The sequence below is a fragment of the Gobio gobio genome, assembly GCF_949357685.1.
Source record: "Gobio gobio genome assembly, chromosome: 1".
NCBI classification, from domain to species: Eukaryota; Metazoa; Chordata; class Actinopteri; order Cypriniformes; family Gobionidae; genus Gobio; species Gobio gobio.
Window position 1 is genome coordinate 13,225,066 of NC_137097.1, and position 14,270 is coordinate 13,239,335.

The 14,270-nt window shown below is 39.3% G+C and overlaps 1 protein-coding gene across 1 annotated transcript in view; it reads left to right on the forward strand.

The window, feature by feature from the left end:
* Positions 1–14,270, forward strand: part of LOC307117103 (uncharacterized protein) — a gene marked incomplete at both ends in the record, with an annotated part of 204,966 nt that overhangs the window by 147,671 nt on the left and 43,025 nt on the right.

Sequence of the window (14,270 nt, forward strand, 5' to 3'; positions counted from 1 at the left end):
GCGAAAATGCCTTGTTGATGCTAGAGGTCCGAGGAGAATGGGCCGACTGATTCAAGCTGATAGAAGAGCAACTTTGACTGTGAAGGGTCAAGGGTCAAGCCAAACATCACTTGTCTCTTCATCAGACACATATCCTTCAAGAATGATTTTATGTTCAATATTAAAATAAGAATGAATGATAATCAAGTTATAACCATTTTCCTACATTTGATAAATCAGTTCTCTATATTCAAGGAGTGATTTTGGATATTGTAGTGTTTTAGTTGCTGTGTGCTTTTGAATCCAGATTATTCAGGTGCTGCTCTGATGTCTGTGTCAAGACGTGCTGACAGGCAACTGTCCTTGGTGTTGTAATACACTCCAGGGAGTAAAACGAGATCAGCATGTGTTAACTATATGTCTTACTGAGGTGACCCCTGGGGTCATCCATGTAACAGCTATGGGATTCTTTTGGGGAGAAATGTACCTCTCTGATACTTTTCTTTCTTTATAGAATAAAGTCACTTCTGTACTAAATGTAGTATCAGCATGTTTTGGAGAAGTGCTTTGTTGATAGTTAGTTAAGATGTCCCGACCTTGATGGAAACTGGTATTCTCTGGAGTATTGTGTGTGTGCGTTGTATGATTTGTGCAGATTCAGTATTGGATATGGGCCTTCCTGCAGGCGATGCCAGACCTTTAGATGCTTTTCTGTGACCTCTGAGGTCACTGGGGACTAATCTGGGCCTGGGCGACATCAAGTCTACGCATTTTTAGAGATATATGCTCCTATCGGTCTACGTGTGGAAAGTTGCTTACGTTGCTTACGTTGCATGTTGTTAGAACCAATAAGAATCATTCCACATGGCAGTAATGACGTGTCTAGACCTTGAAAACAGTATAACTGTTCAGAATATTGTATGTACGTTAGACGGAGGCGGGGAGACTGTTGGAGGGAGCGCGGCCTACGAACTCCTCTTGAGCTGGCTTCTGCTGATGAAACTGCAAACTATTCTTCAGTAAAATTTTTCTTTAATTAATTAATCATTTTTCACTACTGGTCCTGGGTCCTAAGCTGTTACCCCAACAACTGAAATAACCACTCGTTACAACCGAGGTATGCAGCAAAGCATTTGTGAAGCCACAACATGCACAACCTTGAGGCAGATGTGCTACAACAGCAGAAAACCCCACCGGGTACCACTCATCTCCACTACAAATAGGAAAAAGAGGCTACAATTTGCACAAGCTCACCAAAATTGGACAGTTGAAGACTGGAAAAATGTTGCCTGATCTGATGAGTCTCGATTTCTGTTGAGACATTCAGATGGTAGAGTTAGTCAGGGGGCCAATTCTGAAAAGGGCTTCCGTTAAGACTTTTGCGGACATGTTTTGGTACAAGCTGTCACCCTATTTTTTTAGTTAGAAGACACCCATAGGGGAGATATTAGGGTGGTTGTCAAGCTGAATTTTTTTTTTTTTGACTTGTACAAGCAATTTCAGGCCAATTGGTTGGTTTCCTGCTCAACTCAACATGCCAACGATAAATGTTGAATATCTCCACAACCACAAGGACCATATACATAAAAATGGTATCAAATGAAAGCCAACACTCATGGGATGTCTGCTGAATTGTCAGAATGAACATTTATTGTACAGTGTAAGAGACAACAGAACTAGAACATGAAAAAAACAATCTCCGCCTAAAGAGAGCCAGTTTTCAAAGTGAATATCAGCTTGGAAACATAACATAGTATCCCAAAACCTCTATCAATCAGTACCCCTATCTATGGGAATGAGTCAAGCCAAGTTTAAAGCTTGTAGGGAGAGACAGTGCAATTCTGCACAAGTTATAATGCTTTAATGTCTAAGCGGAAATGTAGAACTGGAGATGGTGGTCTATGGTGCTATTTGACTTCATTAATGTACCAGGATGTAACACAAATTATATTTAATTGACATCTCACTATAGTTATTAATTCAATACTAACATAACTGCTCTCTCACTTCTTTGGGGTTAGGGGTTAGTAACTAGTTAGTAGTAATAACTATGTAATAGTCATATGGCAAAGGTATGTTTTTCTCCATCAAAGCAGTGGCACTCAGGTAGGCAGCCAACAGAAGGCACCCAGGGACCATGTCTATGTGCTCAGTCTGAGTCCGGGACAAGCATTCCATCCTTCATGTGCCAACCACAACTGGTTGGTGAGGGCAACTGTGGATGGGTCTCTAGTGACTGTTTCCAAACCTTTGTTTGATAGTGGGCCCTCATGAGGTGCAGATACAAGGCATCCTGAGTTGGTGGTAAAGTACATTTACATTTATTTACATTTATGCATTTAGCAGACGCTTTTATCCAAAGCGACTTACAACTTGGGGGTACATGCAGGCCCGTCGCAACAAGGCAGGCAAACCAAGCAATTGCTTGGGGCCCCGAGCTGGCCTGGGGCCCCAAGACAACGACAGGTTAAGAATAAAATTAAACGACAAACTGTGTGAGCGCCCCATTGATAGTCAATGCAGTAAAGTGCAATGACACTGTTATCGGGATCCCCCTTAAAGGGTTAGTTCACCCAAAAATGAAAATTCTGTCATTAATTACTCACCCTCATGTGGTTGGACACCCGTAAGACCTCCGTTCATATTCGGAACACAAATGAAGATATTTTAGTTGAAATCTGATGGCTGAGAAAGGCTTCACACAGGCCTCCATTGGCATTCAGTACATTGACACTTCCAAGATCCATGAAAGGCACTTAAAACGTCGTTACAAAGTCTATCTCACCACAGTGGCTCTACAATAATCATACAATGCGACGACAATAGTTTTTGTGCGCAAAAAAAAATCAAAATAACACCTTTATCCAACTTGTTCTTGACTTCCGTGTGTGCCTCCACGACGCATGCGCGAGAATATGACGTAGCGCCGGTGTTCGGGAATCAATGAAATACACACTTAAGCCACATTTTGAGCACTACGCCGAGACCTAAAGCACGATCAATGTAGAATCCAACAGCTTAGACACCCGCGTCTTCCTCTGCTCGTAAACAAATCACTTCTGGGTCATATGTCCGAACGCCGGATCTGCTCTCCTCTGTTAGGAACGGTCTGATCTTCCTGATGTTGTGGAGCACAAACCGGCATGAGCGAGCTGTATTAGAAATGTGTTCTCTGAAGGACAACTGGTCATCAAATGTTACTCCAAGATTTGGTATCCACATTGGCTTTCACTTTCCAAAACAGGGCACAGCGAACATCATAGATTGAAGTGCTGGTTGTTTTAGGATCATACAGTTTGCAGACAAACTGTTCTGCTGAGGATAGAATCGCTGGACTTGGTACTTCATCCTCACCAAAGTTGTGGAGAAGATGAGGGCACTGCTGAAACACTTTCCACGCCGTCCTTTTTCCTATTCCAGTGAACTGACTGGTAGTGTCACATCCAGTGTTGGCATGAAATGTTATCTCATGTTATCTCATCTAAAGTCAAAGAAATGGTTCACTACACTAGTCTGATTGGTTTCTGAGTGGATCACTACAATGTCCTCTGACATAAGCTGAGGGCTTTTAGCCAGCAGACTGTAAAATAGGCTGCTGTGCAGCAAATCAATTATAAACAATATTTCCATTACACATTTGCACAAAACATAGTTGACCTATTAGTAAGTAAGCTAGTAATTATGAAAGTAAATTAGCCTAGCTATCTGTCTGGGAAGTATAGCTAGTTTGAAAACAGTTTAGCTTACCTGTTTCTGGCAACATTCGATGTTAGAATGGTTGAATATAGAGGTAAATGTTTGTGTAGACAAATAGACCAAGTTAATTTGTTGTGTGATTGTGGGATTTACTCCATTAGAAAGTTTTGTTCAGACTGTTGACACCTGCTGTGATCATCTTCTCTGGATCTGCTGCCTCATGTCAAATCACAGCTGTGCTGACACAACAGTGCCCCTTGTGGTGTGATACTCTTGTGGTATTTATTGATTATTATTTTTTAATGATCATGCTAGCACATAAATTGGATTATATTGCACATTTGCCCAAAATTACAGTAGGTAACATAGAAAATGGAAGCACTTTGGGGGGGAAAAATCCGCTTTTACCACTTTTAAGATTATAGTGTTAAAATGGACACAAAAAAAAAAATCTAAGCTGACAACCTGGCTAGAACACATGTTGAGGGGTTAAATATTAATACTGAATAGGTTGTATGCTTGTACCAAAAAGTGTCCGACAAAGTTTTAATATCAGTTTTGGCCTCCTGACTAAGTCAGAATTTGGCGTAAACAGAATGAGAACATGGATCCATCATGCCTTGTTACCACTGTGCAGGCTGGTGGTGGTGGTGTAATGGTGTGGGGGATGTTTTCTTGGCACACTTTAGGCCCCTTAATGCCAATTGGGCATCGTTTAAATGCCACGGCCTACCTGAGCATTGTTTCTGACCATGTCCATCCCTTTATGACCACCATGTACCCATCCTCTGATGGCTCCTTCCAGCAGGATAATGCACCGTCACAAAGCTCGAATCATTTCAAATTGGTTTCTTGAACATGACCATGAGTTCACTGTACTAAAATGGCCCCCACAGTCACCAGATCTGAACCCAACAGAGCATCTTTGGGATGTGGTGGAACGGGAGCTTCGTGCCCTGGATGTGCATCCCACAAATCTCCATCAACTGCAAGATGCTATCCTATCAATATGGCCCAACATTTCTAAAGAATGCTTTCAGCACCTTGTTGAATCAATGCCACGTAGAATTAAGGCAGTTCTGGGGGTCAAACACAGTATTAGTATGGTGTTCCTAATAATCCTTTAGGTGAGTGTATATAAAATTATTTACATATAATTAGTTAATTTTATATATTCATATGATATGCTATTATGTTGTATATTCATATCATTGTTATCCTATGGACTACACTATTATTACCATCAAGGACATGAATTTATTGAGGAAAGGAAAATTAGCCAGGGACATCCTGTTTATTCAAAGAAAGAGCTTTATTAGCACAAACACACAACCATGTACAAAACGTAGGAGATCTGCCCACACAACAAATGGGAAGCACACGAGAAGCCCAAAATCCTACAGCACCATGAAGTGTCTGTTTTCCGCTTGAGTATCTAGCGGCATTCTGTCTGAATTCAGTCCATTTTGCAGACGTCTGTGGTGCGTTGCCCTGTACTTAGGAATCGCCTCTAATCTCGACTGCAGCGTGGCACAGAGCTCGGTGAGCTCCTGACTGCGAAAGGATGGAGGTCGCACAATCCATCCAGACACCGCGCCAACGCTGCCGTCTTCCTCATCAGACATCAGGTCTATGGTAGCGCACTTCCAAAGGCCCACCTCATCCTCAGCTAGCACACTCTGTCTTGCTTCTAGCAGCTGTAAAAACAGCCAATAAAGACAATCAGTATTGCGCAAGGCACTGCATATGGACTCAACACATCTATTAAGTCACATTGACCAAAAACGGATCTAATCTAATAAATCTTACCCTCTTTCTTCTCGCTCGACTCCGAGCTGAACTCTTCACAGCTTCCGCCTGCGATGCAAGATCTGGATGTTTGAACCTGAAGCTCCTGCGTACGGTCTCGTAATATGTCTTACAGGCAGCTGGAAAATGAGTGAAATGAATAAAAAACAATGTGTAAAAGAACTTAAACAATAAAAACAATAAAGGAGAAAATAGTAAAAGTTACTTACACACAATGTCATCATTATCAGCATCATGTAAATCTGGACTTGCAGACATAGCTCCGAGCAAATATGAGGTCACGGCCTCGTTATGAGGTGAGGTTAGTCTGTGAAAACAAAATCAGGATCTATTAACGGATCTATATCCTTATACAGGAGAATGAAAGCATATTCTTTGAATCTTACCCTTGGTCCGGGTCGTAGCGCCTACAATTAGTCTCCGAGTTGTGAAGACGGCGTACTGCTTCCTGTAAATTACAAGACCAAAAAAAACACTTTTATAAAGCAACTTACAATTGTTCTCTTACAAGGCTACTTTTAGCTTGTGCTACTTAAAAAAAGCTGAGCTTAGGTAGCAGTCTTACCGCAATCTTAGGATTGTGCACCCGTCTTCTCTTCTTAGAGTTAGTATCTTCCACACAGTTTTTCGACTCCAAAGCAGCCAACTTATCTTCTATGGACAGCAACCTGGAGCTTACTAAAGTGAACTGCTCATTTACATCGGCAGCAAACTGAGTAAGCTGACGAGACAGTCCACTGATAGCATTCAGCAGCTTCTTCTCGCCGGTCTGCGGACTGGCTGAAAGGGGTTGATCGCGTCCATGCAGAGGAGCTGAAGGGGACCAGCCTTCAACCAGCCATTGTAGATCAAGAAACAGCAAAAACACAGGAAATGGAGGAAAAGGTCTGAGTACAGGAGTAAAAACATGTCTGTTTATATGCTCGTCTTGCAAGTACTGCTGTATGAGTCGTCATGCCCAGGACCTCGCACGTGATTGGATGAGGGCTAGAAGGCTCGTCGGGCTCCTCCAATCACATGTGAGGTCATTGTTATACGGAAGAACTCATGAGACAAGCTTGCATGTCTATGATGTAAACAAGCACGGTGTGCCTATAAAGCTCTGTGATATAAACACGGTGTGCCGTCAGTTGAAAGATGGACGTCCCAAGACTGAAGAAAAGACCTCGGCGCCTCTGTGAACATTGCAACACTGAACTCTGTCATACACAGTATTTTGACCACAGAAAGCGTTTGGGAGAGTTTGGGAGAAAAAAATCCAAAAGTGCTAGGTCAGATAACATATCCAGTCATGACCCAACTGGCGGGAGTTATGTACCGTCTATGTGTAAAGACCTCCAAGATAACTTGGCTGGAGTTGGAGAGATTGATGAAAGTGAAATGAACGAGGACCCAGAAAAAGAAGTGATGGAAGAATCTGAAGAAATGCACCCAGCGACTGCCAGTTAATGCATCCACTGTGCATTTAAGCAAGACCAAAGAAAAGGTCACTGTAGTCATGCCACTATGCCCAGTGGTTGAGCTCTAGGAGACCGTGATGTTGTTTGCATGGAATGCACATTTTACCTTTGTGGCAAAGCCGGATTAAAACTAATTGTTTAAATAAATTGTTTTGTTTATCTTTTTTTACATAACATTGTCCATTGCTAATGACACACAATAAATAATCTAGCATACTTTCATTAAATATATAAATTCAAGCTAAAATTTAAGATTTTATAATTAGGCTACACTGAGCCTGATCTATTTATACCTGAGATTTTCTTAGAATGAAGTTAATACCTTTTAGAAAAATGTCACTTGGGGTAAAACTCCTGCTACCCTGATTTGCATTTGTATAGCTCATATAATTTTCATTTACATGTTAAAGCCTCACCTGTAATTAGGGGATGGGGGGTCATGGGGGGTCAACTGCCAAGCAAGGCCCATCTCAATTTCGGACAATTCACCGCAGTTTTCGGTGTTGCCTGCAAATTGCTGTGTGCAGTCGTAAACCTGAACTTCCACGACAATCTACAGTGCCGCTTACTGACCAAAATCCCACTTTTCATTTATGTTCAGGTATGTTAATGTGATAATACGTTTTGGGATATTTAAGTGGAATATTCTCAGGTTGAAGGCAGCCTAGTTTTTGTCTGGTCATGTGATCTCAGCATGTCAGACCTGCTCCATGTCAAATAAAACCACTTTAATTATGACACTCTTCAAAATATCCTTAATTTCTGTAGAGCTGGACATTTTAATAATGACCAAATGACTGAGTTCAGCTTTTGAGAATAGACCAACCTGTTTGTTCCTCAGTTTTCTCATCTTTGACTGTTTCTTCAAGCTTCACATCTTCATGTTTGACTCTCAATGTTTCCTCAATGTTCACGTCTTCATGTTTCACTCTCAATGTTTCCTCAATGTTCACGTCTTCATGTTTCACTCTCATTGTTTCTTCAATCTTCATGTCTTCACTCTACACTTTAATAAACGCCATCTTTATAACAGTGTGTCACGTGGCTCTCAGTTGCTTCACCAGTAGTGCTGCAGTCATCAAGTGTGACTAAACCAGAGGAACATTGTGCTTTTATGGAGGTTTCAGGGGGCCGTCCTTACTGGTGAAGATAAAGCATATAAAGGATGTGAGCAGTTATAGGAACAGCTCTAATCCAATCAGCACAACTATAGCACTGATTATCATAGACATCAGGAAGAGTCACACCTTCATCCATTCATTCACACTTAACTCAGACATCGATTAGCATCAACAGTCACACCAATTAAAGTCATGAGGCAGAAGCAGAAGAGCCATTAAAGACAAAAAGTGAAAAGCCTCACTTACCAAGATTTTACATTTGTATTCCCACACACTTGAAGCAAAAGACATTCATTTTAAATGTTTACCTTTCTGCTGACTTTCTACGGTGAAATAATTTCACCAAAATAATGTAAAAGTGTCTTGTCGCTGTAAAACCATGGCTAGTGTTGTCTTTTGTCTCTGTGATGCTCCTGATGATTCTGCATCATTACTTTAATTGGTGTCATTGTTCTTGCTAATGAATTTGTAAACTACCACATCTGATGGGTGCGTAGCTAGCACACTATTAGCACTATTAACTATTAGCACTATTTCCCTCTACCATTGTTTAAATTTGTTCATTTTGAAGTTTAATTGAATTTGATTATGATATTATTTGGGTAGTATTATAGTAGTATAGGTTTTAAGATCTTGGATATACAGAAGGGTGCACACTTCTTATATTCAGGGATGCAAACGGGTGAGGGGTAAGAAAAGGTGAGAACATTGCGTAGCTAGAGAAAACATTCTCAGAGGTCAGGACACTTTTTTATATTTTTACTTTTTATGCTCATTTCTAGTCAGTGTTAAGTATCTTTGCATCTACCTGAAAACTAATTCTAACAGGTAAAAAAGTTTTGGTGTTTTATGTAGGGCAAAACAACCCTTTATGAAACAAAAAAAGGATTCAATAGATGTGGGAGTTGAATACATAAACAAAAACAAGAAGACAACAACCAGATAAAATGTAACCCTCAAAACTGAAAACTGAAGATCCCACTGACTACAAATGCATCAATATGGGATACTTTGTACACCACCTCGTAAGTTAAACTCCATTTATTCGGATGTTTAGCCACCAGAATTTCAAGGGCCTGCATCATTTGTTTGCCTGCATGTTTCAGCCTTGCCCGTTTATCTTTGACGCATTTATTTTCATGTATTGTTTTTTATTTTTTTATTACCTTGTTATGTCACTCTTCACAAAACAAACGAACAGCCTGAACGGACAATATGTTGTGAAATGTGCATATGGAAATTGTATAAGATCTTGCTATTCGTTGGTCAATTTGAACTTCAATTTCAAAAGCAACTGTACAGACCCAAAATACAAAACACTTCTTTGTTTTATGTAAGAGCTCTTCAACTCTAGTCCTGAAGTGAGTGTCTTGCTGAGTTTAACATTTTCATTTCAACATTTGTGAAAATAAAAAGTTTTTTTATTCACAAAAGTCGTTTTTTACACGCACACACACACACTTGGATATGTGGTTACTCTCCGTAGGCATAATGGTTTTTCTAATGTAGTCCCCCTACAATAACCCTACCCCTAAACCTACCAATCACAGAAAACTTTTGGCACTTTTTGAATTTCAAAAAACACCATTTAGTATGTTTTAGTATGAGGACACAGATGTCGTCATAAACCATGTTTACGTTGTAATACCGATGTCATTATACACATTTGTGTCCTCATAAACATATACATGAACATACACACACTAACAGCAGGCCCTGACAGGAGGAGGACAGAGTAAAGGTACACAGGACCTACAATTTCCACACTTTAATTAGCCCTGGGTCCAGTGGACCCGAACATCCTGTGTGTAATATAAATGTGTGTGTGTGTGTGTGTGTGTGGGGGGGGGGGGGGGGGGGTCATTGAAAATGTGTTCTGATATATATTCCTCACAGAAAATGAGCCAAGGCCAATGAGTCTCAGTTTGAAAAAATAATTAATCGTATCATATTTCTTTTGATAAAAAATGAAAACGGGTCCAACAGACCCGAACACCATACAAGGGTTAAATCACTCATTAGCCAATGGTTTGCAACTATATCATGTGATGACTTTACTTGTTGAGGCACATGATTATAACTTCATCATTTACTAGTTGTATTTGACACATGAATTTGCCCTAATAATGCATTTATTAATGATTTATTGGCTAGAAGTTGAAAAACATGGCTTTGGCTCTTTGTGGTAATTAAACAATTCATTAATAAAATAAGTTATTAGGGAATTCAATTATGATGACATTTAATTAATGGTAATAGGCATTAATTATTATTCCATATAAGTGCGCCCATATTGTAAAGTGTTACCATTTATTTTGTACTTCAAATCTTTTTTATTGGTTTTTGGTGACAGTACAGAATAGAACATCATAAAAACAGTAAACAGTAAAACATTGTCCATTTATAAACCATTTTGCAAGGTTAATGAAACAGGATAGCATTGAACTGGCAAAAAGCATTCTGGATCCAAAATATAGGCAAGAAACAAATGAAGAAAAAAAAAAACAAGGAAAAAGAAAGGGAAAAAATGAAGGGAGACCAAATTCCCCAACACCCCCCAACGAACCAGCCACCCACCCACCTTTAGCAATTAACTTGCCTGAGCACTTAGGCTCGACTTCCACTACTAAGTCCATCCTTCTGGATCTCATTTCCCTATTCCAAAAGTAAGCCCTATAGAACTTGAACAGGAACACTAGTTCAAAACATAACTTTAATAGCATAAAAGTGCAAAAGGGAAGAACCTTACTAACCAAACAAAATAAAATAAATTAATAAAAATAAAACGAATAGACAAAATGATAAAAATAGTGAATAAAAATATTTGTTTTTAGATGTTAAAGATGTTATATATGTACAACTACCAGCTATCAAAGTGATTTTACAATAGTATAAAGAAAAGGAAAACTTAAGAGAAATAATTAGTCTCCGCATACACATGGACACATAAAAGTTGGCCCTCAACCCATGCCGGAGAAGATATGCATGCAAAATGATATAGTCTAGGGTAAAAAAAAAAAAAAATAGGAATAAAATAAATAATAATAATCACGAAACAGAACAATGCCTAAAAAATTAACTAAATTAAATCAGTAAATAATAACAAATCTACATATTCAGGCATATAAAACTTCAGTCAGCCAGAAACTATTAAGTTTGCCGTATTGAACGACTAGAGGAACTATGGTTTCCGACTCATGGGTAGGCTACGGACAAAAAAAAACAACAAAAAAATAGTTCCTGCTATTGTATCAATTCACCGACCGAAAGCAGAGAACGGCATTACTTACACCCCCGGCAGGTTGCTATCGGGTAATTAACAGAGTACATTAGCCTCGTTATGGAACATGATCCAAGGAGTGGGCAGATGCAGCAAAGTCTTCGGCCTCCGTCAACGAAGCGAACATCTTCTTACCTCCATCTTTCGTCCAGACAAAGTTGGTTTGTATCCCAGGTTGTATAGTTCTGCCATCACGGAGCGGTATTTTGCGCGTTGAGTCGCCACTTCGGGCGCGTAATCTTCGTAGATGGTGACTGGGCTGCCTTGATAAACCAGTTTACCTCTTTTGGCTCGAGCCTCACGAATGATCAACTCTTTTTCACGGTAACGGTGGAGCCGGATTTTGACTGGCCTCGGATTCTTCCCGATCGCTGGTTTACTAATGAGAGCTCTGTGTGCCCGGTCAATCTCCGGCGGAGAGGGTAAAATGTCTTCTCCCAAAATGTCTACGAGTACTTGCGCGAAGAAAACTGAAGGACGCGGCCCTTCGAGGGATTCCGGTAAGCCCACGATCCGAATATTGTTACGACGGCTGCGTGATTCAAGGTCCACAACTTTATCATGCAGTTTGGTGTTACTTTTAGCCAGTGTGGCGCAGGTCACTTCCAACGCTCGTACCCGCTCGTCTACATCATTGACACTCGATTCGAGCGAAACAATTTTTTGTGTGTGATCCGCCAACGTGGTCTGAATGCTGTCAATCTTCTCCTCGAGAGTTGAGATGGCTGTTTTAAATTCGGCTGATAGCGCTTGGCGATGCTGTTCAAGGAGCTTGGCCATAGCTGCCATGTTAAGCTCGCTAGCAGCGTTATCTGTCGAGTCCGTTTTCGTTTCTTTTTTGCTCTGCTTAGCTGATTTTGAAGTCATGTTTAGACAAAATTATACCATGTGTGGTATATTGTTTGTTTTGAACCTAAAAAACTATTAAATGGCCTTAAAATGGTAGATTGGACAAGAAGATGAGGGAGCGAGGAACAAACACGTATACTCCATTAGCCCTCTTCTAATATTGTTTTTTGTGTGTGATTTTTTTTTCATCAGTAAAAGGGCACGTCATTTCGATGACAGTGAAACTGAGGACGAGGCAATCCTCCCACTTCCAACTGCTCCTGAAGTGCAAATCAGCCCCTTCAAGGAATGTAAGATGGAGCAATTTATGTAACATGTATAGCTTTATTAATTTGTTTAATTAACACATTTGTTTGTGGATTAATTTAAGGAATACTATCATCAGCTCTGGAAATACACTTTTGCCTTTGAATTTAGTAGGGCTGTCACTAAATATTTTTGTAATCTGTCGATTAATTAATCGAGTAATCTGATAAATGTTTTTTGTTCAGACCTAAACTAAGACCTATAGCCTTTAAAATGACTTCAAATACATATTTACTAACAATGTGGCAATAGTAATTGGTTCAAATAAAGTATCAAAAGTAGGGCTGGGTATCGAGTTCGATACTTTTTAGGTACGGACCAAATTGCCTCAATGCTATCGAGTACCGAAACATTGCTTAATCTTGTCAATGTCAGTAAGCAAATAAGCATGCAGCACGATTGGCTGTGGCGAGGCATCTGAATTTTGCGCGTCATCAGAACCACGTGATTGCAAACAAGCTATTACAATTCAAATGTCTCCTTGCAAAAATGCTATTTTTCCCGACACATTCATAATCATTAGGCTACTTTTGCCAGTGCTTTAAGGCAAGCTTTATGCGTGCTGAGCGCAAGGCATATATCCCGCCCCCCATTAGCCTATATTCAATTCAATTCACATTTATTTGTATAGCGCTTTTCACAATACATGTCGCTTCAATGCAGCTTTACAGAAAATGCATGTGTATACATGACAATTTACATTCATCTGTTATCAGAACTGACTAAGTAATGCATTTCAGAAATGTGCATACAAACCACGCAGTTAGCTAAACATATATTAATTTAAACAATGTATTAATTAATGACAGAAACAATGAACTAATTGAAGTACAGAATACATGTTGTTAAATGATTAGTATATGTATTAGTATTTTCATTGGTGCTTTTTTACAGACTAAAAGATATTGAGTCTCTGAGTCTGTAAAAACATTCAACAAACTGAAAAATAAAACTAAAGTTTTTTGAGGCAATGTAGTCTTATTTCATAAAATTGTTATGGGAAAAAAATATTGTTCAGGAACTGGTATCGGAAGTCAAGGTATCGACATTTTTTGAACAATACCTAATCAAAAGCAAGTAATCATATGGTTTTATTAAACAAAACTTGTAATGTATTACACAATTAAGGCTGCCCTCTAATTGTTGACTAATTTTTGTCACCTTATTTGAATATCCTCATTTGATCTGCATTTTATTTACTATATAGTATTTTATTTAGTAATCCAGAAATATTTAAAAAAATATATAATTAAAGATGAGGAGTTTGGTAAAAAATACAATGGAAATCGTGAATTTTTTTTTTTAATTAAATAATTTCATATGGCAATTCTTTTTTTATGCTGTACATCTTCCATGCTTTCATTTCTTTAACATATTTTCCTGTACAGCTACAAGCAGATCAAGGAATTATTCAAAACCATTGGCCAGAAAGGAGGCGGAGACTAGGAATTGTGAGTATTTGAAAACACAGGACATGTGAGTTATAAAGTTGATATGCATGCGACAGCAGACAATTAAATCGTCAATTTGATAGCAGTTAGACTTAAACATATGCATGTTTGTGAGCTTTCATTGACCTCTCCCATTTCTCCCACTTTTTTCCTGTACAGCTACCAGCAGAGCAGAGAATTACACCCAACCATTGGCCAGAAAGGAGGCGGAGACTATGAATTGTGAGTATTTGAAAACACAGGACATGTGAGTTAATGATATGCATGCGGCAGCAGACAATTAAAACGTCAATTTGATACCAGTTATACTTAAAGGAAC